This window comes from Lissotriton helveticus, chromosome 2_1 (assembly GCF_964261635.1).
Source record: "Lissotriton helveticus chromosome 2_1, aLisHel1.1, whole genome shotgun sequence".
NCBI lineage: Eukaryota > Metazoa > Chordata > Amphibia > Caudata > Salamandridae > Lissotriton > Lissotriton helveticus.
The window spans coordinates 366,383,924-366,410,542 of NC_136059.1; positions in this window are offsets into that span (position 1 = coordinate 366,383,924).

Below are 26,619 nucleotides of genomic sequence, written 5' to 3' on the forward strand. Positions count from 1 at the left end.
TACTGAATATAAATATATATTTAGATACATGATGAGAGTTTCCTTTCAGGGATGTAATTAAGCATTCCTTTGTGATGAATGGGGCAGAGTTGTGATTTCTGGTCAGACCATTGCTAACTATGTGACTGTGGAAAACGTACTCCACTACCATGAATTTCTCCACCCACAATGATCCTGCGCCCTAGGGTACCTGAGGAAGAGGTGTCATGTTTCATGGATCTAGTAGCTAGCGGTGCCCCGGAAGGGCTGAGTACATGGGTGCTAGAACATCCCAGGGAGAAATACGTCCCCCTCCCATGAGGTTAGGAGTTGAGCTGTGCTTCTGTAGAAACTTTAAATATGGCTATTTCAAAGAGAAATACTCTTCTAAAACAGGTTCCATTGATTTAAGGATGAAATGTCTTTTTTTTTCCTGCAAAATTTCAATTTTTGTGCTGCAAAATTTGATTCTATACCGCAATATCCTGGTGGATCTGCCTAATAAACAATGAATCCATAAAATTATACCCAAACGGTCTTTTCCTCAAAATACCAAAAAATTAAACAAGAACTAAAAAAAGCAACACAGTGGGTGCTTAGTGCATAAACATGTTTGATGCCCTATTATAAGTGATACACACAAGTGATAAATCATGGCCAGTATATGTAGCAATAGGTCATGAATTGCACAGCCCGTTAATGTAATACAGAGTCCATGGGGACCTTGTTTAAAGTCAATGACGTTTGGATCCCTGTAAGACTCTCTGGATCATCATTAGGAATTGAGGGGATAGAGGAACCGGAGGAAGGACTAAAACAATAAATAATACAGACATAAAAATAAATCAAAGGTATTTAAAGAGAAATATAGAAAATGAGCCATATTTACAGAATAGTTTGAGGCCTCTTACTTTTTTAATGGCGTGTGTAGATCACACAAAAAGAGGGAAAATTAAAAGATAAAAAGTTTAAGTGAATGGGGGTTGTACACATGGAGATGTCAAGTGATGAAGGAATATACCCGAGAATAGACTCCCATTGTAGCGGAACCCGAGGGTCCTGACCAAATATTGCAAGGAATTAATGGTCAGAGGTCTCATGCTTCCAAGAAGGCAAGTGCCAATCACACTAACAAAAGCAAAAGCAGCATAACACAATAAGTAAGGATTTTTACATGGTGAGGTCAAGAGAGGAGGGTTCCCAGCAAATTGACACGCCTTGGAGGTGGGATTCCGCCGGCCATGGAGCAGATGGTGACCACAAAATCATCAATAGAGCGGCCTGAGAATAACAGGGCCTAGAAAACAATCAAATGATACTACATGGAATGCTAGGCAGTAAATAAAAAATGCTGCAGAGATTTAACCCAGTAAAGTGACTACTGAGCATGCGGGCAGGAATAATCTGAAGCCCAGAAAGGCAGTGGCTGATAGAGGCACAGGCTTGACACAACGTGTGTATTCCTGGATTTGAATGAGGCACGTCTGGTGAGAAAGGGCTCATAGTAATAGAGAAAGAACTCAGGCTAATGCATGTACTGTTTCTTTGAGGCATAGCAATTGAAAGAAGTCTGGGGCTATTGAGGTCATCTTGAGTTGGAGCTCCAACAAGTATAAAACAAATGAAGTGGGCGTATTGGAAGGGCAATGAGACTGACAGTTGCCAAAGGGGTGTGAGCAACCAATTCAACAGGATGTTAAAGTGAGCATATTGGTGCAAATGCTAATAGGAGAAATGGACTGAAAGGACATCAGGGAAACCTCTTTTTTTAAGGGAGAGAGAAGATTGAAAAAAGGTGAAAAAAGGCTGCAAGTGGAGAAAAGGACCAGTTGAAATCCAGTCAGACAAACTCAGGCAAGACTAAATAGCTTGTGGATTGCATGAAGTACAACAGAACTACTCAAAGATCATTTTTATGATAGTCTAGGCAAATTCAGATAGCATCCACAATTAAAGAAGGAGAACGCAATTGCTGTTGGTATTTGTGGTGAAAATGTCCCAGAATGTCTTGTTATAGTTGGTGAAGAATTTGTAGCTGCTGTTCTATATGAATTTAGCATTTATGTCAGTGAAATAAATTGTGGTGGCCATGTTTTTCTTAAAGATTGCATTTTGTACCTCAAGGCACTTGCCTAAATCTCTCTTGTATTTATTTCTATAGTAACCTGTCTAAATCTTAAATATAGAAATTTGATTTAACAACAGTGAGTCCTGGTTCTTATTTTTGGGAAAAAGTTCACTTCACAAATTCTACTTTGAAGAAATTGTCCTATACAATTTACATGGGTTTGAAACATTTTGAATTGCTTTTAAGAATCCAACTTTAGCTTTTTTCACAATGGATGGAATCATTGCTTTCCTTTAGCAATTACAGACTGCCTAAGCCAAGGCTATTTAGTGAACTTTTGTATCCCTGTTGTTGTATTCTGCTCAACCAGAATGTGGGGAAATGGTTGGTAGAATGTTGGGAGGTGGTTGGAAAGATTCTAGGAATGTCAGTTAAAGCTAGAGGTTGCTTGCGCCTAAGTCATTTTAAATATCTGCACAGGCTTTACCGCACCCCCGTTCAGCTACACAAGTTGGGTCTCATCTCCAGCGAAAGATGCCTGCGCTGTTCTGCTCCTGCTGTGGATTTCTCCCATCTTGCCTGGTTATGCCCTAAGGTCTCTGACTTTTGGTGTGAGGTCTGTACAGCTATATCCGAGAACACTTCTTCACCGGTTCGGCCCGACCCTCCGATTTGCCTCCTAGGCTTTGTTAAATATTGCCCAGACGCCTCCCATCGCTTGATTGCTATGCTGCTTGTCCTCACGCGGTGGAGGGTGTCCATGAGGTGGGGGTGCAAACCTGCACCTAAGTTCGCCCAATGGCTCGAGGATGCATCAAGATGCCAGAACCTTCTATCTGAGTTCTGGGACCTTATGCCAGTCAAGTCTCGTCCACTGGACATTTGGGGCCCTCTAGTATCATATCTTCACGCTCATACCCCGCAAAACCAGACTGCCTCTCCCATGCTCCCTGCCGGCACTCCGCCCACGGCAGCCACCGGTGAAGGTCAATAGTGCCCTTTGCCCCGTTCCTACTCCCTTTCCTTACTGGCCCTCTCCCTCTCTCACAATCTGTCTGATGTATATCCACTGTTGCTCACTGTCATGATGTGCATAAGTAATGTCTAGTTAGCCACTGTACTCTGCTGGTCGGTGATATTGGCCCGCCTTTATATCCTCTAGCATTGCTCTGTATACTGTGCTCTGATTTGATGCAAGATTGTAATGTGCCTGTGCTATTTTGTCAATAAAGGTTTTTTTGAAAATTTAAAAAAAAAAGCTAGAGGTTGCTTCTGGGCAGCTGATGTTTTGTCTGCTCCTTATTTATTTGAAATAAAAATGTATTTAGTTAGGAGTACGGCGTGATGAACCCACATGGTATTAGAAGCCTTGGTAAAGATATATTCTTGATGTGGTGTTTTGTAGCTGGTATAGCCGTTCTGGTTGGTCTCCCATTGTTTGGTATTAGGTGTGATACTGGTGGAACATGGTTGAGTTTACTATGGTTTTTTTTTGTTATTGGCACACAAAAAAAGGCAGTGCACGAGCCTGAACTGATGTTTCAAAAGGAGATCTCATATTTCAAGAAGTTACAGGAAAGCTAGTGAACAAACCCAAAGTACAGGCAAAGGAAACTACAAGAAGCTAGTGCATAAACCCACACCAACACATGACGAGGAAAGCTCATGGACGGTACAACATAGAAGGCGTGGTTGTGAGTGCCAGGAATTGTTTCTACTATTTGCTCTGTTGTGTTTACCTGGCAGCCATATTTCAATGGTGCTGAAAAAACTATGATTTGCGCACCCTAAGCATACACTTTATTTGGTGGCTACATTTCTATGGTGCGGAAATAACGGTGTTTCGCGCACCCTGTTGAACACTACTGTGTCCTAGTGATCACACTTGGCATGAAAAATGTATAAATGTCCAGTGCAGGCCGTGATCTGCACACCTTATGGTCCTCATTTATATGTTTATTGTAGTGGATTGGAATTTTGGGCACATTGTGCAGATTAAACAGTGATTTGCACATCTTACTGGGGGAAAACCTGATTGCCATCAGATTATTTTATGTTATCAATTTTTTTTATCGTTTGGCTGACAATTTAGTTGTAATATAGCTATCATTGCTTCACCACCTTCATTTTTACAATCTATGTAGTTATGGAAAGATTACAATTTTACTTCTGTGTACAAAGAGATGATGAACGTATCAAAGCCTATGATTCGGCTTTAGGAGAATTGGCAGTATTATGTGAATTTGAAACAATTACTTACAAACAAGTATTAAGAGATCAGGTCATGATGAAAACTAAGCATGAGCGGAAAATCCGTTCCGATCGCGGATTTTGCGGATTTTCGGTAAATCCGCGATCCGCGAACTCTCGCGAATTTACCGAGAATCCGCAATCCTTGATCGGAGCGGATTTTGCGGTCAAAAGTTCAAGCCTACATCATTTACGATGGCGCCGGCAAGCTGCCAGCGCCATCCTCAAATGGTTACTTAATTAGCTTCGACAGGAAGCTCTAACAGATAAGATAAAGCAGGGGCTCGAGCGCCTGCTTTATTTTATCAGTTGGAGCTTCCTGTTGAAGCTAATTAAGTAGCTTTTGCAGGATGGCGCTGGCAGCTTGCCGGCGCCATCGTAAATTATTCAAACGGTGGTGTCTTCTTGAATAAATATGAAGGGCAGGGTTCATTCGGGCACGACGGTCCTGGCACAAAAAATAAACCTCAGCAGGAAACACTGCAATCGTGAGCGTTGTGGGGGCTGGGCAGGTCTGCCTTCTTCCCAAATATACCATCGAAAATCCGCTGTGATGCTCGCCAGAGGCGTTAGCATCTTTGACTTTGACGAGCGGAATCCCCGTGCTGTTCCTGTGACCAGGGGCTTCTGTCTCTTAATCTGCTGCTCTGATCGGTCTCTGACCTTTTATACACACAAGCGGCATGCACCGTCTTCCCGCCATTTACCCACTATGATGGACATTTCACTCAAGGGACCCCTGCGCACTTCGGCGCGATTGCATAGTAACACACACTTGGTCGCTGGAACTAGTTGAAGCGCAAATGCAGTGACTCATTCATCAGCCCTAAAAACAATCGTGAGCGTTGGGAGGCTGGGCAGATGTGCCTTCTTCCCAAATATACCAGGGGCTTCTGTCTCTTAATCTGCTGCTCTGATCGGTCTCTGACCTTTTATACACACAAGCGGCATGTGCGCTCGCATGGAAGCCCCGTCCGTTTGGCCCCGCCCACACACTCGAGGAAGCCCCGCCCCCAAATCCGCCGATCCGCATAATCCGCGGATTTTGCGGATCCACGATCCGTGAATCCGCAAATTCGTGAATCGTGGATCCGCAAAATCCGCCCATGCTTAATGAAAACTAAAAGCAAAAAGGTGCAAGAGAGACTCTGTGTAGAAACAAAAATCTGGGTAGGAATAAAAATTATGCTAAAAGATACTGTAAGCTTTGCTGAAGGAATTGAGCAATAAGAGATTAGTGAAATAGTTCAGAGTTGCTAGTGGGAATGGTAGAAGGGACAGGAAATCTACTGAACCGAAAGCTGAAATAAATCCAGATAATTGTTATAGATATGGGAGTACTTATCATTTAAGCAATATTAGTGGTTGCTCAGCAATTGATAAGACTTGTAATTGTTTGCCGGAAGAACAGAAAAATTGGAAGAGTTTGCAAAAGGAAGCCTGAAACAAATGTTAACTGTGTTTTAGATGATGATCATGATTGTCTCAACTCTAATGCCATACTGTGTATCAGTAATGAAGGTGTCAGTAGTTTTCCCAAACGTACAATCAAAATAAATGGTAAGAATGCAGAAGTCATGGTGGATTTGTGTGCTTGGTATAGTATAGTCAGTAAGTCATTATCGGAAACGAACTGGAGAAATGAGTTAGTTACCTCCTGAAGTGTGATCTAGGGGTTATATTGGTAATAAAAGGGAGTTGTTTGGTTAGTTTTGTGCTGACATACATGTTGCTTCCAGAATAACTTATGGCAAGATCTATGTTGCTGCCAGAGGTGATCCTATTTTGGGATGGCCTCATTGGCAAGAATTGAGCATAGGGTTATATCCTTATGCTGTACCACCTGTTTATACGATGAGTGGGTTGTGTGATTTTCAGAGTGTTTTGTGACAATTTAGAAAGATTTGTTGGATTTAAGCACAAAATAGTTTTGTTGGACAATGCAGTTCCAATCAGAAATAAAGTATGCAATGTGCCCCTTACTTACAGAGCAAGACTCAAAGAGTTCTTGAAATATTTATGTGACAAACAGGTTATCAACCTATTGAGTCACCACCATTGGCTTCACCTGTTGTAATTACTTTGAAGGATTCAGGTGAGCTTAGATTATCTGTAGATCTTAGAAACCTTAACAATGAAATATCGATAGATAGACATAATTTACAGAATTTACTTGAGTTAGTTTCCACGTTATCTAAAGCTATTTTGTTTTCCACTTCAGATCTTGGCAGTACAAATAATGGAGTTGAGTTGGATGAGGAGTCCAGACATTTTACAGGTTTTGTAACTCCTGAAGACATGTTTCAATTAATTGAATGCATTTTGGGTTAGCCAGTGCAACATCTGTTTTCAGAAGGTTTAGGAAATAAACTTTAGGAGGCATTGATGGGGCCATTGCATTTCAGGATGATATTTTAGTATTTGGTAAGAGTTTGGAACAGAATGGCTTAACCCTCAAAGAGCCGAAGTGTCAAATTAAATGTGAAGAGGTGGAATATTTGGAGGATTGTATCACCAGAAATGGGATAAAATTTAAGCACAACAATGTACAGGAAGTACCAGATGCTCCTGTGCCACAAATCAGAGTACAGTTACTATAATTTCTGGGTTGATCAGAATTTTATTAAAAGTTGATTGACAATAATGCTACCATAGTAGAACCTTTGTGATGCTTGCTGAAGAAAACAAATTAATTTGTATTGGGTGCAAAACAATTTAATTCTGTCATTCTGTCATTTATCTAAAAACTGAATTGGTAAATGTCCCATTTCTTAGATCTTTTTAATTGGACAAAGAATGTATTGTTGTGGTGGATGCAAGTGGATGTGGTCTAGGAGCAGTTTTGTTACAGAGAGATACGTCCATGGAATGGGTGGTATCTTATGCTGCAAGGACATTAAGAGAGTCTAAAATAAACTATTTGGTAATAGAGAAAGAATTGCTCAAATTTACTTGGGAAGCTGATCATTTTTGACAATTCTTATGGGGGAAGCGGCTTGTTAAAAGACCAGACCATAAACTGCATGTGTATGTTCTTTCTCCATGGGGGGAAGGTGTTTTCTGCTAGATTTGCTCTTTTGGCAGCAAAACCTCATTCTTAACAGTTTAAGATTTAATGTGTTCCAGAGAGAGTTAATGAGCATGCTGATTTATGTCACATTGCTGGTGGCATTGAAGTTGGATGAGGAGGATATGGTGGAGGAATGTAAAATGGCATATACTGTGGACGACATCAATGGTTGAAATAACATGGATAATTAATCGAGTGTGGTTTCTAAGGATATGTGGTTGAGTCAAATGGATAAAGATGTTGAGATGAAGTTGGTTTGTGATAATCTTTCCAGTGGTTGGCCAGAAGAGAGGAAGTTGAGTGGGGAGGTAGCTGTGTTTTTTAAAGTGAAGGATGAAATTATTTATGATGGTTCAGTCTGTTTCATAGTGGCAAGGTTGTGCTACTTGTCAGTGTGAGAAGGAGAGTTTTTGCTATTAGTCATGAAACAATTTTGGGATGTGGCAACTAAGAGGTGACTACGTGAAATTTACTAATAGCCTGTTATTGACAGGATGGCTGATGAGTGGGTGAGAAATTGTAGTTTCTGTTCTAATAGTGACAAAACTGCTAAACCTTCTGCAACCAAATGATTGCCAATTGAGTTTGCTTTGGGTCCATGGAATAAAATGGAGATAGATATTTTAGGTTAATTTTGTACTATTCCGAGGAAATAAGCTTTTGCAATAGTGTTAATTGATTATGTTTCTAAGTGGCCTGAAGTTACAATGACAGAGAAAGTGATTTCTTAGGTTGTGATTGAATTTGTAGAAGATTTACTCTGCAGAGGTTTGCCTGAGGCGATGGTATCTGATAATGAGTCTTAGTTTGTGAGTAAGAGGGTTAAGGAGTGCCTATTGAGATGTGGTATAAGACAGAGGAATACTGCTAATTAGTATCCCCAATCTAATGGCCAAGAATTCTTGGAGTAACAGCTGTCCCGAAGTTACTCTCTGTCGCTGTCCTGACTCTTGACTGCATCTTCGTGGGTCTGTAACCGACTCCTGACTGTGTCTTCATGATTATCAGCTGCAGCTGCAGCCGCTGCACTGTGACCGAGGAGCAAGGCGGGGAAGACGCTGCCACCACTGCTAGCCAGCCGCTGCACTGTGAGTGCGTAGTGGAGGTGTTGCTACTCGCTGCTCCTCTCTACTCCTCACTGTCTGTACCTCAGCTGGAGCTGCATTTGAGCTCACTTTGAGGCCGAGTGAGGCCCCCGCCCGCCTGCCCTGTTGAGCTCTGCTAAGCTACTGTTTGAGGCATCCCGTCGCCCTTGCGGTCTTGCGTACCCCCAGCCTTGCCTGCAATGGAGGGTGCTTGGAGGGTGCTGGGTCTGCTGACACAGGATGCACAGCCCACAGAGTGCTCCAGACCAGGCCTTGCCTGCTTTAGAGGGTGCTTGGAGGGAGCTGGAGGGTGCTGGGTCTGCCAGCACAGCAAGCACAGCCTGCCCTGTTGAGCTCTGCTGAGCTACAGTTTGAGGCCTCCCTTTGCGGTCTGACAGACCCCCTGCCTTGCCAGCTTTGGAGGTTGCTTGGAGGGTGCTGGGTCTGCTGGCACAGCACGCACAGCCCGCAGAGTCCTCCAGACCAACTAGTGGCCTTTCGAGGAACCGGGGGCCCAGAAGACTCACAAAAGACTCTGTCTGGAGAACAGCGCGCTCTGTGGCATGCCAGACAAGTGGAACCCGCTCTGAGTGGAGCAGAGTGTAGCCTGGACTCATCCACGATCCCCAGCCCGGCTCAGAACCAGGAATTGGGAACTGCCACAAAAGCAAGCCAAGCCTGCGGTAAGACGTGCCAGTGACAGTTATTTCTGGGGGTCAAAGTAGGGGGTTCACTGTATGGATTTTCTGGCTTCTGAAAACTACTCCTGGAGGACAGGGGAGTAAAGAAGTAGAATGACATATGGAGGGCAGAGGGCGGATGGCATCGGGGTGACAGGCGGTGAGGCATTAGTTGGTGGATCCTGCCTGCCTGCTGACTCCTGCTACCTCCTGCTGCTGACTGCTGCTCATGGCCTGCAGTCTTGAGCACGGCCATTCGACACTTAAAGGATTTACGGCCAGATTCATGAAACGAAAATCGGCTCGCAAAGGGCCAGATTCTGAGAATCTGGCCCTTTGCTAGCGCAATTATTGCATTTGGGATTCATCATCCCAAATCCAATAATCGCTATTATAGAATTCGCAATTGTGCGAGGAATTGCATTTAAGGAATCTCTATTTGAGATTCCTTAAATGCAATTCATGAAACATATAAAAATTGCGAATTCGCAAATTTGGGCCGCTATTTACCGCGAAGTCAAACCTCGTGGTAAATAGCGGAAACTTAGAAAATTGCACTTAAGTGCATCTTTCTAAGTTGTATGTTACACACACACACATGTCCTTGGGACATGTGTGTGCGTAACACCAGCGTCCAATGTCATTTCATGGGTTCAACAGGGTGTCTTTTGGACACCCCTGCAGCCTTGAAATCGCAAACTCAAAATGCGAATCGCTAATAGCGATTCGCACATTGATATGTCTTCCCATTCATTCCTATGGGCCTTTAGGCCCATAGGGATGAATGGAGAGTTATTCCTTATTTGCGATTAGCAATTAGCTAATCGCAAATAAGGAAGCTGTAGGACTCGCAAAAAAAACTGAGATTTGTACATGAATCCCGTTTTGCGAGTCTGTAATAGCGATTCCTTAATAATCGCTATTACAGACTCGCAAAAGGGGACTTTGATGAATCTAGGGGTTAATCTTTTTATAATTAATATACAAATTATACAAATATACAAATATATAAAAAAGGGTGTAAGTGAACTGCAGATGTACAAAAGCCATAATACCATAAAGAGCCAGTCACAGCACTGCAAAACATGAGGTCAGGACATGTGCGTGGAGGGACTACATTTACAAATAACATCAGGAAGCGTAAAAGGAGGCTGAAAACATCTGTTGGTACAGAGGGGGAATCACAGGCAAAAATTAGACCTGCTATACAGAAACCTGACACTATAATTGAAATAACTCCAGATATTAAAAGGGCAAGCGATATAAAACCAGAAAACAAAACCTTAAAACATCGCCGCTTCCAGACAAAAATAGATACAACATTTTTGTTCCTAAAAAAAACGCGGGAGACACTCTTCTCTCAGGACCTACACCCATAATGGGCCTTTGAACTCATATCCAGCCCATACACTAAACGGAAAGTGTAGAGAGAGAAGGAAACAAAGATCAACGCAATAGAGCGGAGAATTCTGGTCCAGTCAGTCCAGCTAATCTAGTCAGACTAATAACAATCCTACAGTGTCAAACTATCTCTGCCTCTCGGATGTCCCAGACCTTGGGAAAAAAACAATGAAGAACATACGGAGATAATTCAGGAGGCGAACTCAAAGAATGGGACCAGGGAACAATGGGAAGCCACTACAGAAGGAATAGGCTTTTACAATTTTGATGCAATAGACATCTCAAATGCCCCATTGCCTAGGAGTATATCATGAAACAAAGCTGAAGGAGGAAATTGTGTTATAACAGAGGCATTAACTATTTGAGAGCTAGACAGCCCTGAATTAATCCCGCAGGCGAGGAAAAGAACATGCACGCCTGCAGATGAAATGGAAGAAACAAAAACAACAGCGGGTGTACCTGAAATCCTAAACGAAAATCTGGGCTCAGGTATAAAATATTGCTTGCAACATCACCAACACAAAATAAACCTGTGATACCCCATCTTAGTGAAACGGAAGATAGTGAAGACCTGGACATATTCCTCGATAAGGAGGAATGGGAGGGACTCCTCGAAACCTACTCACAGGCTAACTGTAAGAATGACACCCCAGCAGATATAAAAATAGAGGGGCCTATGGGGAACACGGCTCATAATGCAGAGGAGGGGATGCAAGTAAAACCAAATCTCCCCGAACACAAAAAGGGTGCATCCGGAGATCAACATGAAGACACACATCAATCAGATAATGGGAAAGCCTCAGCAAGTCTGCTAAAAACAGTGCAACTTCTGGTAGAGGCCCTGCAATATCAATCAGAGAAAATTGACACACAACTAACCTTAATGAATACTTTGGCAGTGTTTGTGGTTGCAATTGACAGCAAGCTAGGCACGTTGAACACCTCTCTGCAAAGCATCCAGGACTCTGCCCTAGCTAACAGTCGAACCTGTGGATGCAGCTCGATTGTCGATAGACTAGCCACTCTCCTGACAATGTTGAGTGATTTGTGTTCACAAATCAAATAGTTTTAAAATAACGGCCTCACTGAGCTATTAGTGGAACAATCCTTAAATGGAAATTACAAAGTTATGACAACTCACCCAAATGAAATCACTAAGGAAGAGAACCTATCGAGCACGATCAAACCAACACAAAACAACTTAAAAAATAAGAACAGTGAAAAAAAGTACACACCGAGCCAAGTGCCAGATATTCCAGGAGTGGATAAAGGGGAAAACTAAATGAATGCAAAACAAAGACGCGCACAAATACGGAAAGGTCAGAATCAAAAACAAATTTGTAATAAGAACTGATTTTTGCGCCTCTTCAGGGCAACATCAACCCTAAAAGCAATAAATCAACAAAACACATCCACATCCACGCCAGAAATAACAAATATAAAAAGCAAAGAAATAAAGCTGGGATTAAGTCAAAAGTCCCCAATCAGGGTCCTAGAAGCTAGGAAGACAGAGCAATTTGGGGAGGCAGTGGATATAGAATCTACACAGCCACGTTTGGAAAGAAACAGCACTATAATTCGATTTAAAAATTTTGAAGTAGAAACTACGACAGGAATCCAATTGCCATACTCGAATCAGGATCACATGCTATCTGGAATTCCTCAAACATCAAGTACAAATGGTCCAGTCACTGAGGGAAGCAAAGAAAACATGGGGAACTTGGACAACCAGGAAATCAAATGTATGGAAGCAGTGAATAAAAGGATGATCCATTTTTTCAATAACGTCATGGTTCATAGGGAAATGGAGAATACAAGGACCACTCATTTTCTCTATAAGGATATGATTGACACACAAACATCTTCTTTTATAAACACAGAGCATCACTGGGGACAGCATCCTGAGGCGCTCATAGAGCCTAACCGAATTGGTTGGGTATTAAATTGGAGGGAGTCTGCAGGACGGTTGACGGAAGCGGTACAAAAGGCAGAAGGGAACCTGCTGGAAATAGGAGGATGTCAAAATAATGCGGCCCTTCCATATATAAAGCAAACACGCATTTGCAATACAAAAGGTCTCGCATTATTAAAGTTTGAGCTGTTGGCATTGCTAAATAATGCAACACCATGGGTCAAACTTTAATAATGTTTTAACGCTATGATGATTCTTACTGACCTGGCACAGCTCCATATTTAAAAAAAAATACAGTCTGCAGGAGCTTATCCAAGAATGTTTAATCTCTTGATAAGATTTCAGAACTTTTAGTTACAGATACTGTACCAAGGTCGAAACTCATTGCAACTTTGGAAGCACCTTTTCCCGATAGTAAAAAACTTTTTACAAACTGTACGCTCAACTTTACTTCATTCAACTCCAAAATAGCAACTCTATATTAAATTGTTGGGATTTCAGCATTGACTACGTACGTTACTCAGCATTTATAAATATATGAAGCCCCTACCTTCAGCTGTTACCAAAGTACTCTTCTGCATACTATGGGGAATTCCTTTCATATTCTGGTTCAACTAAATGCCTGTGAAACAAAAATTGTGGCACTCTTATAAGAGGTTGCTCGTACAAATCCGAATGACAAACTTCTTCCTCTGGAGAAATGCAGCAGGCCTATTGCTCACAATAATTTTGATTTCAGTCAAGCTGAGAGTTAGAATTTTATTCGAGTCACACTTCTTCGCAGACCATGATTTGTCAAGAGAACTAAATGGGCGTACACAAGTATTGGTCCCTTCTTGAGGTTATCTCATTTCGTAATGAACCTGAGAAGTAAGAGACGGGAACCACAATACACCCCAGAGCAACTTCTTTCTTGTTTTAATTTTTTGAATAGCCCTTTTTTTAGATTTCTACACTCTCAACTAATTCAATACACCAAAGTAAATCATTTGAAACAACCTGTCCCCCAACCACCAATTCCACTCTTCCTCAATCAAGTCGTCTGATCAACTTGTAAGATGCTAACACATTCTATGAAAGAAAAACTAACATTTTCCAAACCACATTTTAAAAAATTCAAATTCTGTGTGAAGGATTGGGATAACATTTTCTATAGCCCAAGCTTCAAAGTGCAACTGGACTCTTTCAGAATAGATCATAACATGGAAATTTGTGTCATGCAAGAGACACACCTGTTTACAAAAGACTGGGGGGCAAAGGAGCGATGGGTCTTTCTAAGTGGTTTCCCCAGCAGTAGTGGCATTACACAAGAGCAACAAGCATTGGCAAAGCCACTAGGTTGCGCAATCTGAGTGCTATATATGTCTTTTAGAGACAGTGCATGCGTTGCTAGAGCCCTCAGCTTATGCTTTTTCACTCCTTTGGGAGGGTGAGTGCCCTTTCGAAGGGGTGGAGGGGAGAGAAATTGGTTAAATATACTTTATAAAAGGCTTCATGAGGAGCAATGATGCCCAAATGCCAATGCACTACCCCTCTATCCTGGTTTCAAAAACTGATTCTCTGAGCTAAGGTGCACCCCAGACACTAGAGCTGCACAAGTGAATATAAAACTATGATATCACAACTCTGAAATCACAAACATACACCATTGTAAGGGAGCAGTGGGGGGTTCCTGTTCATGTAAAGCACACACATCAAAGTGAGGACATTGGGGTGGGGGGCGGAGACAGGTGGTCAGAAAATGGATGTCACACTCTGCGGGTCCTTGCACCTTCCTATGGTCCCCATGACCAGACTGTGGGGACACCTGCTGCGGCCTACCGCTATCCTATGCTGGAAAGCAGTTTGGGCAGGAGGGTGCGGACACAGGGAGCATCGCAAGCCTTGTGAGGCAGGACAGCCCAACCTGCGGAGAGAGAAAACGGGAACACCGACCCACACCGGCGAGGGGAGCAGCAGTGCTGCATGGACTGCAGGGGAGGGAAGAGCCCGACAAGCAGGGGAGGAGAAGGCTTTCATCGCCTAAGGAGAGGGAGCGAGTGGCAGTACCAGGGAAGCCTGCAAGAGGAGGGGGAGTAGATCGAGCAGTAGCAGCCAGAGAGTTAAGGGGGAGGGAGAGCAGAGCAGAAGTAGGACACAGGAGTACCGAGGGAGCCGAGGTCAGGAGGGAGGGGATGAGCAGCAGCACCAGCTGGGCCGGGCCGAGCTGGCAGAGGCAAACACACAGAAACCAAAGTGAGAACAGTAGAGGAGGCGGCTTCGTAAGCCTGCAATACGGAGGGAGGAGACACAGTAGAACTGGATACGACAGAATAAAAAATGAGATTAAGGTGCGGCAGGCCATTTAAAATACAAAAGCATGGCGTGTTTCTACCTGCAGGTATGGTGGAATTCTTAAAACCATCCTCGTGCCTGACAGCAAGCCCTAGACAGCTGCGCAGTGAAAGCGTTCGCGAAAGCAAACGCTATTGTAAAACAAATGTGCTTTCAATTATCGCGCCAATGTCTGGGCACGATAATTGAAACCACATGGCCTTTGGTGTGAGTAATAGACACCAATAGGCCATGGGCAGAGCAATTCGCCGGCTTTGGCCTATTGTGTGCTGTCTTGGTAAAAAACACGCACGCAAAGGCCAATAGCGGGACACAATAGGAAAAGCACACGCATGAGAGTGTGCGATTCTTAGGTCACTCTCTGAAAGACCAATTTTACCCTACTAAATGTCTCGTGCTGCGCGAGCACTGCTGAGCACTGCAGCACTAGACGTGAGACGTAAAAACTGACCCTAAAGGGATAAGTGGGAAGGAAACAAGCGCCCTATGGTTTACATCAGAATATACGTCTAAAGGAAGGCATGACGTCATGAATCGAGGTAATATACTATGCCTGCCTTCCCACATCCCATCCTTGATTGAGATAAAGACAATGGTCCTAGACTCAATAAAATTCATCAAATGCAAGGACTCCATGGCAGGAGAAAAAGAAGAGCAGCATGGAGTTCATCTGCAATTACACAAAGAATATTTTTAGAAAGTGACATTTTTAAGACCGGGGGATAACTTTTACACCATACATCAAGCCAGGATACCCCGACCTGTTAATGCCAAAGCACACAAGGGTAAAAGAGGTGACTGTAAACAAGCCTAAAACATCAGTGCTGAAAGGAGCCATGGGGCACTGTAAAACGAATGGGGAGCTCCCTCCAGCAGAACCTGAAACCCATTATGATTTTATTACACTGCAGAATTGGGATTCTGACATAAGATGGATCTTGAGAACAATAAATAACAAAAAAAAAGATTGACAGCTTCCTTGTCCACTGCAGAGGTCCGGCGTGAAAGGGTCTATACAGATATGCTCATGGAATGTGAATGGTCAGATCTGGACTTTGTCACCCATATCAGGGCGTTCGATATTGTGGCGTCTCAAGAGGCCTGGCTGATTTATCATCCTCATATGCAGTGTTTCCTGTGTTTCTTCGCAAGTGCACCTACAGGGGGAGAATACGGACACCTGCAGGGGGGTCTGGTCATATATGTTGCAAGTACAATCAATCTCATTGCCCGTGAATTTGATCCTACATCACCAGCACCTCTAGCTGTAAACCTATTCTCCCTAACATCTGCACATGTAATGGACACCAACATCATAATAATAAATGGTTATATTCAACCAAAACGAAAAAGCAAATTAGCAAAAGAAATGTGTAATTTTGTAGAAACATGTATTAGAGAAGGGCCTACAACTGACCTCATTCTTACAGGGGACCTACATTTAAATCTAATTGATTCCTCCTTGGATGAAGAAGTGTCAATACAAAATACAATTTCGAACACCCCTCTGCAAGGGATACTGCATCCATGCAAACAAACTAAGGCAGGTCAGTGGGCCCTGGAGGAACTGGAACATCTAAACTTAAGAGCTCTAAACGGCAGATCAAGTGGAGACAATCCCCCTGTAACAACACACAGCTCAACAAGAACAAACACGATACTGGTCTACCCTTTTGTCTCCGTAGAGTTGTTTCATCAAATTATCTCATTTCAGTTGGGTGACAAAGGAGATAGTGACCATCGGCCACAAGAAATCGAGCTCAGAATAATTGTTCCTATGTTTGAGCGCTGCGGGGCTCCTCGAGGATCAGATTTCCCCATTGACCTTAAATGGACTGCCACAGATTGTAGGATGCTAGAAACTGCAAAAAAACACTTTGATTTGAGGGCTGGACAAGACAAGCCAGGAAATGGGAACATTTTACTAAAACTATGGCAGTATATGCCACTAAGATCAAACCCCAAACCTAGCAGAGATTTGGCGGAGTGAAGTCCATATCACAAACTGCAATGAAAGAGATCAAGCTCTCTGACAATTCCATGTATCGCTCATTGAGACATCTTCGGTGTTAGCCAAATGATACAATGCAATTAAACTTACTACGAAAGAACAAGGCACTATTGAAAACACAAAAAAGGGATGCAAATAGAGATGAGGAGAAAGACCCCCGACATCAAACAAAATAACAGTGTGAGTTTTGGGAAAACAAGAAATCAATGTATTTACCCTAACCACGAACGGGATTTCATCGAATATTTCTTAGGAAGTATGGGTAAAATATCTTAGGTCTCATTTCCATCAAGACAGTGAGCTTAGTGTAAAGGGGAAATAATTTTTGAATGCAATGGAAGGCTATAACATCAGCATGGCCTGTGCAACAAGTAACCAGACCACACTTGGGAAATCGGAAGAAGATTTCTCAACTAAGGATTTGCCAACAAGCCGAATTAATATCATTAAAAGGCAAATAGGCAAGGGCAGGAGAGAGGGGGGCACCCAGCCCAAATGGAATGCCTCCGACACTTCACAAGCAAGAGTCAACTTTTTGGGCTGAAGTGCTAGAACCATTGTTCAGGGAAATAAGGATGACAAACATCTTGCCGGCCTCTTGGAGAGGATCTAGTATCTCACCAATTCACAAGTCAGGGGAAAAGTCAAGTCCACAGAACTATTGACCAGTGGCATTAATGGACAACGATGCACCATTTTTTGCTGGAATGCTACTAGAGGAGCTTCAGGGACGGGCGAAATAGAAAACCGCAATTCCAATAAACCAGACTGGATTTGCGAAAGCAGTTGGGACAACTACAAACATAATAACAATGGCAATGCTTTTTGATAAGGCTGAAACTGCAAGGAGGCCCCTGCACCTATGTTTTATTGATTATAAAGCAGCTTTCGATCACGTCAATTGCACTAGAGTATGTTCCAAACTGCACAGCTGGCGTCTCCCACAGTCCCAAATAAACTTGCTGATAAACCTGCATACCGATACATGGGTTCAGATTTAGGGGCCGATTAGGATTGCGGTGAATCTGCATCCTCCGGGCCGGTGGAAGCCATACCCGGCCCGGAGGATGCGGATTCACCGCTGCGGTGCCTACAAAGACCACCCGCCAGATTAGGAGGGCTGGGGGGTCATCGGCGGACGGGAAGACCGTCCGCCGCTTTTCCGCCGCGGTCGCCTTCCAACCGTGGCGGAAAAGCTCTAATGTGGTGGCGTGTCTATCAGACACCGCCAGCCATATTAGGATGGGGCAGAAAACATGCTTTTCTGGGCCGGCTTTTCCGCCGTGGAAAAGCATGTGGTCTTTGGTGTTTGGGGGCCCGTTGCAGGCCCCCAGGGTGTCAGAGGGTGGGGGAGTGCACATGGGGGGGTACCTATGCACCGCGCGATGCCTGCCTCTTTGTGCATGTATATGTAAAACATGCATTTTTAACCTTGCGGCGGGTGCTGCTTCAAGCAGCACCCGCCGCAAGGTTAAAGATACGGGGTGGCGGTCACATCCTAATTGCACCGGAGGGACCGCCGCTGCCCTGCAGACGGTCCCTCCACCTCAGGGGTGGCGGACGGACGTCCGCCATCCTAATAGGCCCCTAAGTTGGGCGATGTATTATTCCTGTTGAAACGCATATCAATTGACAAAGGGCTTAAATAAGATTGTGTTTTAGAACCTACACTCTTATGCTTGTTTATAGCTGACCTTGTACCGATACTAAATGCCTGTAACTCACATGCTCCAAAATTAGGAGGCATCTTATTGCCATGTTTCCTATAAGCGGAAGACATAGTACTGATTAGCCAAATGAAAGTAGGCCTTCAACATCTTATAAACGCTACACAGGACTATTCTAAAGCAAATGGCCTAACGATAAATCTGGATAAAACAAGAACCATGACGGTCAATAAAAAAAGGGACAAATTTGCAGCTTGGTTCTGTGGGAAGACTGGAATTGAGGACACATTGGAATATAAATATCTTGGCGTGAAGATAGACAAAGGTGGCTGGTTTCTTGCACAGATGGATAGCCTTAGGCATAAAGGCCTTGCCCTGGCAACTTCTTTAAAAGCATTAAACTCTAAACTAAATGGCCCATCGATCCTGCCTATAGTGCAGGTGGTTCATGCAAAGCTACTGCCAACAATTACTTATGGCAGTGAGGCGCAGAAAGGGAGAGATGCCAAAATACTTGACTCTACAGTAATAACTATGTATAGGGACATATTTGGACTGCCCTGATACACTTAGCCCTCGCAAATGAGACTCGAGTTTGGCATACAGAAGCAATCTATCGCAGGACATGGGGCACGCATCATTACCTGGGACAAAGTGTGGAAAACCCCTCTAGGAACTTTAAATGAACAGCTATGAAAAGAGCTACAACGCCATACCGCTTCACCTGCAGCGAGTTCTCTTAAAAATGGCTTACTCAAAATGGGATTGAACCATCTCTGGGAAATGTCTACAAGTACCAGCGTGCTCAAGAAACTGGTATGGAAAACAGTCAAATATCATTCATGGCTGGAGGATAAGGCATTTCTCTCAGAAGTGGCTCACGGACGGATGACACTGAATACCTACCGTAAGCCAGTCGCTCAAAAGTACTTCAATTTGGGCTTTGCCAAGTATATAAAAATGTGCTTTCTGAAGTACAGGCTTGGTCTGCTACCCTGCATACAGCACCTCCCACCCTAGCTAAAGAAGAAAGTGAGCCCTATGTGCCACGTATGCGGTTCAGCACCGGAAGATCTACTGCATCTACTAATGCTCCTTCAAAGAACTTTTACAAGAACGGAAACAACTACTGAAAGATCAATTTAATTCAGCGAGGGGTTCAAACCAGGAGGCAAACAGTTCTGGCATGTTTTACACCTAGCGACCCACAACTGACCCACAACTGGCATGTTTTACACCTAGCGACCCACAACTAAACTTTACCAACTGTGCGTTGGTAAAGTTCTTGAGGATATGCAAAAAGAAAATTCCAGCAACATAGTTATTGAAACAATCAAACCGCATACTCAACTCAGCCACATGGAATAAAATGCAGGACCTGTCAGGCACTAATGAGCTCTATTTTGAGCTGGAGACCACCGGGATTGCCCGCCGGCTGGAGCAGCATTCACCGAAGGGCATTGAGGAGGAGGCTCGGTGGTCGAGGCGCTGCGGCTAAGGCTGCGGCTCACTACCGTGCGGTCCGTGGTCTGCAGGGCGGAGAAAGGGCGAGGACGACGGGGGGCGCGGCGGAGGCGCTGGAGGACTGATCCCGGAACCGAAGCATCGGGCCCCGGTTTGCGCGGCTCGTGGCTGGGGCGCACCTGGCCCCTTTCCCATCGCGCCGGCTGCACGGTAGGAGCTTTGGAGGTGGGGTGCAGTGGGGCGGCCGCCCAGCGGCGTTTGGGCTGCGGTGCTGGCGGGAGAGTGGGGCGGCGGGTCGACGGCTCCACACGAAGCACTGCACGCACGTAAAGAAGATGCCTAATAGCCGCCCCCCCCACCCCCAGGGAATGCCCAGGATTTGCTTTGTTTAAATGGAAAGAATACTGACATTGCGAACATAGGCTATTACCCACTAATGGAGTGACTATTTCTGACTCAACTCGCCACTGCACAAATCGACTTTCTGCTTCAGATGTGAACAGTTTCAGGGCAGCCTAACTACGGTGATGTCCTGAAGGTATTTGCATGCATTCTGTCATTTTCATCTCTAGCATGCCGGCCCTGCACTCCCTGCCCTGAATGCTGAATCCTATAAAGTTTATCTGCCTGCAAACTTTCTTCACAACATGGCGGGCTTCTCACTCCTCTCACTCTCCATTCCTAAAATGGCGGGGGCCATATACCAGAGCCATAAATCACCTCCACTGCCCACCAGATGACCATGAGGCTACATACCAACGTGGTCACAGGTCAACAAAACAGATAAGACTTTCTCCTCGCCTCCAAATAACAGGGAAGCTAATCTCTCTCCTCCCACCTAACAACACAGAAGATGGACTCTCTCTAAGGCACACCAACAACAGAGAAAGGACTATTACTCCTGTTTCCAATTATGCCACTCTGGCGGCCATCTTTGACTAGTACCTCACTGGGGTGGCCATCTTAGCCTAGTCATCCCTACCAACTGCTCATACGTAAGTCCTCCTTTTTAGATAGCAAATCTGAGATAAGACTCCCCTTGGTACGCAGGACCCTGAGCCAGCCGGAATCGAATGTGAAACTGCTCTGCCCTGCTATCAAAACAGTAACAACTAAAAGAGGACTAATGACTTCATCCTCCCTACTTGGTGGCCATTTTTAAACTACTCTTGTCTCTCTTTGGCGGCCATCATGGACTAGTCCTTCTGACTATTACTTACTATCGGTACCAAAGACTCCACATAGCTCTGTATTTAAATCTTTGTGTTCTTATGGGTCTGTCTTTTATCGCGGTATTTTATTACTATTGTATTTTACACTTTATATAACCTGGTGCTCTTGATATGCTTAAGTATCTGCCTTTTACTGCAGTATTATCTTACTATTGGTATCCTACATCTTATGTAACATATACCCATCTTCACTTTTACTCACCGACAGTGCACTGATTGCTACCTCATATTCGAGTGTCTTATTTGTTACTGCATTAATTTGTTGGTACATATATTGGATTCAGTAATTCATTAGCAATTTAGCTTTTTTACTGTATATGCGGTAAGCTACACCTACCTCACTTTTATCCCTATCATTCACTGTTCGCTACCTCATTTATTTGTTGGTCCTTCCGATGTAAGCCACTTCACGATGTTGCACTGATTATTATTATTACTACCTCATTCACTTCGTTCAGTCATGTAAGCTGCACCTAGCCACTTTCTACACCTAGACTACACTGCTGTTACCTCGTACATTCTGATAGGTAAATTTGATTCCACCTAACCGGTTCTACCGCCCATATTTTGTACATGGTGTAAGCTGACTACTACCACGCATATAGGATACATTAGGTAAGCTGCACCTACGCACTGTTGGTTCCTGGATTGCACTGACTTCTACCTCTTATACTTTTGGTCACTCACTAGTGTCATTCCTTGCCTGTAACTAGTGGCTGACAGTTTTTATTGTCGTCCTATCTCCTACACCCAACATCACAGCCTTTCTATAATGGAGCTTAACGGCAAGCACACTTTTAGAATTAACTACCCTTCCACACTCACCAAAAAAGCCACTAAACGTTTTAAACATAACTTCCTGAGGTCGCACCCTGAAACACCCTTTGCCGACACCTACTTCTCACCGGGCAATGGAGCCCTGAATACTGATTTCATCTTCCACACCTCACGCAGAGCCCAATGGAGAAAAGTGTTCCTATCCCTACTCACCGTCTCCACCACCAGGAAAACAACTCATGGCCTAACTCTCTCTATCACACCTTCCCACCTCTTCCCTGGCAGGACTACCATTACTATCTACAATAACGGGACTGTCCTAATTCAAGCCACTGACAAGAACCTGGATCTACTAGACAACCTGTTCCCCAAGTTCAAAGAGCACCTTTCCAAGCTGCGGACCCCCACCCAGAACTCCACCAGCACTATCACCCCTGACGTCGCAGCCCCCACATACAACACCTCTACTCCCAGCCCCCCGGTAAATGGCCCACCTGCTGTCAACTCCCCACACTCCCCAAGGACAGTCACAAATCTCTCCACCTCATATACTAGCCGCCCCTCGTACATGACCCCTCTTATCCCCACTCATACCCCCTCCATCCCTCTCCCCCCTGACATAACAACTCCCACCCGCAACACGCCACCATCTGAACACACCACTGCTCGGATCACCCCCCCTCCCATCCCCCCCACGGCAGACCCCTCTCCCTCCCCAGCCCCCTCCCCACTCCCACCCACGAGTCTCTCACACCTGACACAACAACTCTCTCCCATTACACGCCACCATCTGAACACACCACCATTCGGAGTTTATCCACCCCCCCATCCCATCCCCCCCACAGCGGACACCTCTCCCTCCCCAGCTCCCTCCCCACTCCCACCCACGACACTCTCACCCTCCCAACTAAAGATACAGAACATACCGCCTCCCTTACCCTAGCATCCCCCTCTACCCCACCTCCTACTCTCAGCCCTCACTACCCTCCTGTCTCCCCCACTGTCTTCAGCCTTCACTCACTCTTCTACTCTCCGGCACCGTCTCCCACTGACGTCACTACCTATGCCTCCCACCCACCGCCTACTTTACCTACTTCACCCACACCCCTCGCCCACAAACACGCCCACACTTTGAATGCCATCCCACTCATTAGCACAGCAGAACCTTCCAACAACGCTAGTATATCCCCCCCCGCGATACCCTGCCCGCTTTCCAGCTCACTACTCAACCATTCACCAATGGCTCTCACCACCAACCCCATCCCGACCTGACTTTATCCACCCTCCAACAAGTCAAAGAGGATATTCTACAAATCAAAAAAGATGTCCACGCAATCAAAGACCTTCTCTCCTCACAGCCCAGTCTACCTCCCACCATCCCTCTACCCCACAAACGACGCACCCTCCCTACATGCCCTCGCCCCCAACGACACCCGCGCTGGCCGACTATCCCCGTTCGCAATAACTCCCACCGCCCCCGCCGTGTCCTCAACCCATTGTCGGACCGCGACCTATGCTCTCTCCTACGCTCTTATGGCCCAGGTCCGGTAAAACACATAGCCAACACACACATCCCCATACCCACAATTCTTACAAACCCTCTGAGGCTCCCAACACTCAACAACAGAGGTTCCGTCCCTAACAACCTAAGAAAAGTTCCCCTCACACTAGAAAGCTCGACCACCCTTCTCTCTCCCAAACTCAAATGCATCCTACTCAACTGCAGATCGGCCCAGAGACACTCCTCCGACATCGCTGATCTCGTCTCAGCTATGGATCTGGACCTAGCCATTCTAACGGAAACGTGGCTTACTGAAGCCTCTACCCCGATTATGGACATACTAGTCCCCCCCCAATTATCACATCATTAGGCTGGACAGATCTCCTGGCAAGACGGGCGGGGGAATTGCATGCATTTTTAGGAGCAACCTCTCCGTCACTAAAGTCACCTCCCCCTCCCTTTCCTCCTGCGAACTCCTCTGCCTCGACATCACCAGCGAGGGCAAACAAGTTTGTGCTCTACATCCGCCCCATCCACCCAGGAGGAGGAATCGCCATCGTCCACAAGTCCAGCCTCCGCCTGAGCACACTCCCTGACGAGTCCACAGAACTGATGGAACACCTTCACTTCAAGATACTGGCCAGCCCCACCGCCGCCCTCCGAGGAACCCTCATCTACCGACCCCCTGGACCCCGCGGACCCTTCGCCAACTCCATTACGGACATTATCTCCCCGCAGGCCATCGCATCCACCAACTACACCCTGCTGGGAGACCTCAACTTCCACCTCGACAATCAACTGGACCCCAACACCACATCCCTCCTGGACAACCTCCACAACATTGGACTCCGCCAGATCGTGACCGAGCCCACGCACTCAGCAGGACACACCCTCGACCCCCTCTTCATCAGAGGAAACTCCATCACCTTCAGCCACACCACCGAACTCCCATGGACCGACCATCGTTGCGTCCACTTCACCTTCAGAACACCCACCATCCACAGACACCAGCACCTGCTTCCACAAAGAAACTGGACCAAAATCACCGATGACCAGCTCACCTCCTCACTCAAAAACTCCACCCCAACCATCGCGGAAAACGACGACCCCAACACCGCAGCCCGAACCCTGCATAGATGGATCTCGGACAGCACCAACACCATAGCCCCCCTCAAGAAAAACAACAATACCTGTGCCAAGAAAGCCAGATGGTTTACCACCGAACTTCGAGAGTCCAGGCGCACATGCCGCCGCCTCGAAAAGGCCTGGAGAAACACCAAATCCACAGAAGCCCACAACAACTTCAGAGCCGCCACCAACGCCCACCATCAACTCATCAGAGAAACGAGGAAAAAAGCAATTGAAGACAGAATCTCCACCCACGCACACAACAGCAAGGAACTCTTCAGCATCATCAAGGAGTTCGCCCAACCCACCAGCGAGTCTACCGACATCCCTCCCTCACAAGACCTCTGCGACAAACTCAGCATCTTTTTCCACCACAAAATCAAGAGCATCTACGACAACTTCGACGAAGACAACCAACACACTGAACCCTCACCAACCACCCCCGACACCCGGAAACTAGCGATTGATGACTGGACAGCCCTCACCACCGAAGACACACTGAAGACAATGAAGTCAATCCACTCAGGGGCCCCCACGGACCCCTGCCCCCACCACATCTTCAACAGAGCCGCCAACACCATCGCACCCATGCTCCGCCAAACCATCAACCGCTCCCTGGCGACCGCCTCATTCCCCGACGACTGGAAACACGCCGAGGTCAACCCCCTCCTAAAGAAACCCTCAGCGGACCCCACCGACCTCAAAAACTACAGACCCATCTCCCTGCTCCCGTTCCCAGCGAAAGTCATCGAGAAAGCCATCAACAGCCAACTCGCCACATTCATTGAAGAACACAACATCCTCGACTCCTCCCAATCCGGCTTCAGAAAAAACCACAGTACGGAAACCGCCCTCCTCGCCGCAACAGACGACATCCGCACCTTACTGGACAAAGGAGAAACAGTAGCCCTCATCCTCCTCGACCTATCAGCGGCGTTCGACACAGTCTCCCACCGCACCCTAATACGCAGACTCTACGATGCAGGAATCCAGGACAAGGCCCTCGACTGGATCTGCTCCTTCCTCTCCAGCAGGACGCAGCGGGTCAGACTCCCCCCTTTCCTCTCGGACCCCACACCTATCACCTGCGGAGTCCCCCAGGGCTCCTCCCTCAGCCCGACGCTCTTCAACGTCTACATGGCTCCACTTGCCCCCATCGTCAGAACCTACGGACTCAACATCGTGTCATATGCAGACGACACCCAGCTCATCCTCTCCCTATCCAACGAGCCCAACACCGCCAGACGCAACTTTCGAGAAGGCATGGAAGCCGTCGCCAAATGGATGAAAAACAGCTGCCTACAACTAAACACCAACAAAACAGAAGTACTCATCATGGGCCCAAACCCCGACGCCTGGAGTGACACCTGGTGGCCCACCGCCCTCGGAAACCCGCCAACCCCCACAGACCACGCACGCAACCTGGGAATCATCCTGGACTCCGAGCTCAAAATGGACCGCCAGATCAACTCTGTCTCATCTTCCTGCTTCCACACCCTCCGCCTCCTTCGTAAGACCTTCAAATGGATCCCCCTCGAACACCGAAAGACAGTCACACACGCCCTGGTCACCAGCAGACTCGACTACGGCAACGCACTCTACGCCGGAATAAACAAAAACCTCATCCGCAAGCTACAGAACATCCAGAACGCCGCCGCAAGACTGGTCCTCAACCTGCCAAAACACTGCCACATCTCCCAGCACCTGCGCACACTCCACTGGCTCCCCGTCGAGGCGAGAATCACCTTTAAGATGCTCACCCACGCACACAAGGCCCTCCACGGCACCGGACCAGCATACCTGAACAGCCGACTCAAATTCCACATACCCCAAAGGACCCTATGATCAGCCCAGCTTTCCTACGCTGTGGTCCCCCGCACCAGAAAGACCAGATCGGGAGGCCGCTCCTTCTCCTTCCTCGCGGCCAAAGCATGGAACGCCCTTCCGCTCCACCTCAGACAGACAACATCGCTCCCCATCTTCGCAAGAAACCTCAAAACCTGGCTCTTCGACAGACCCCCTCCTTGATGGAATGGAACCTGCACCCACCCCAACCCCCC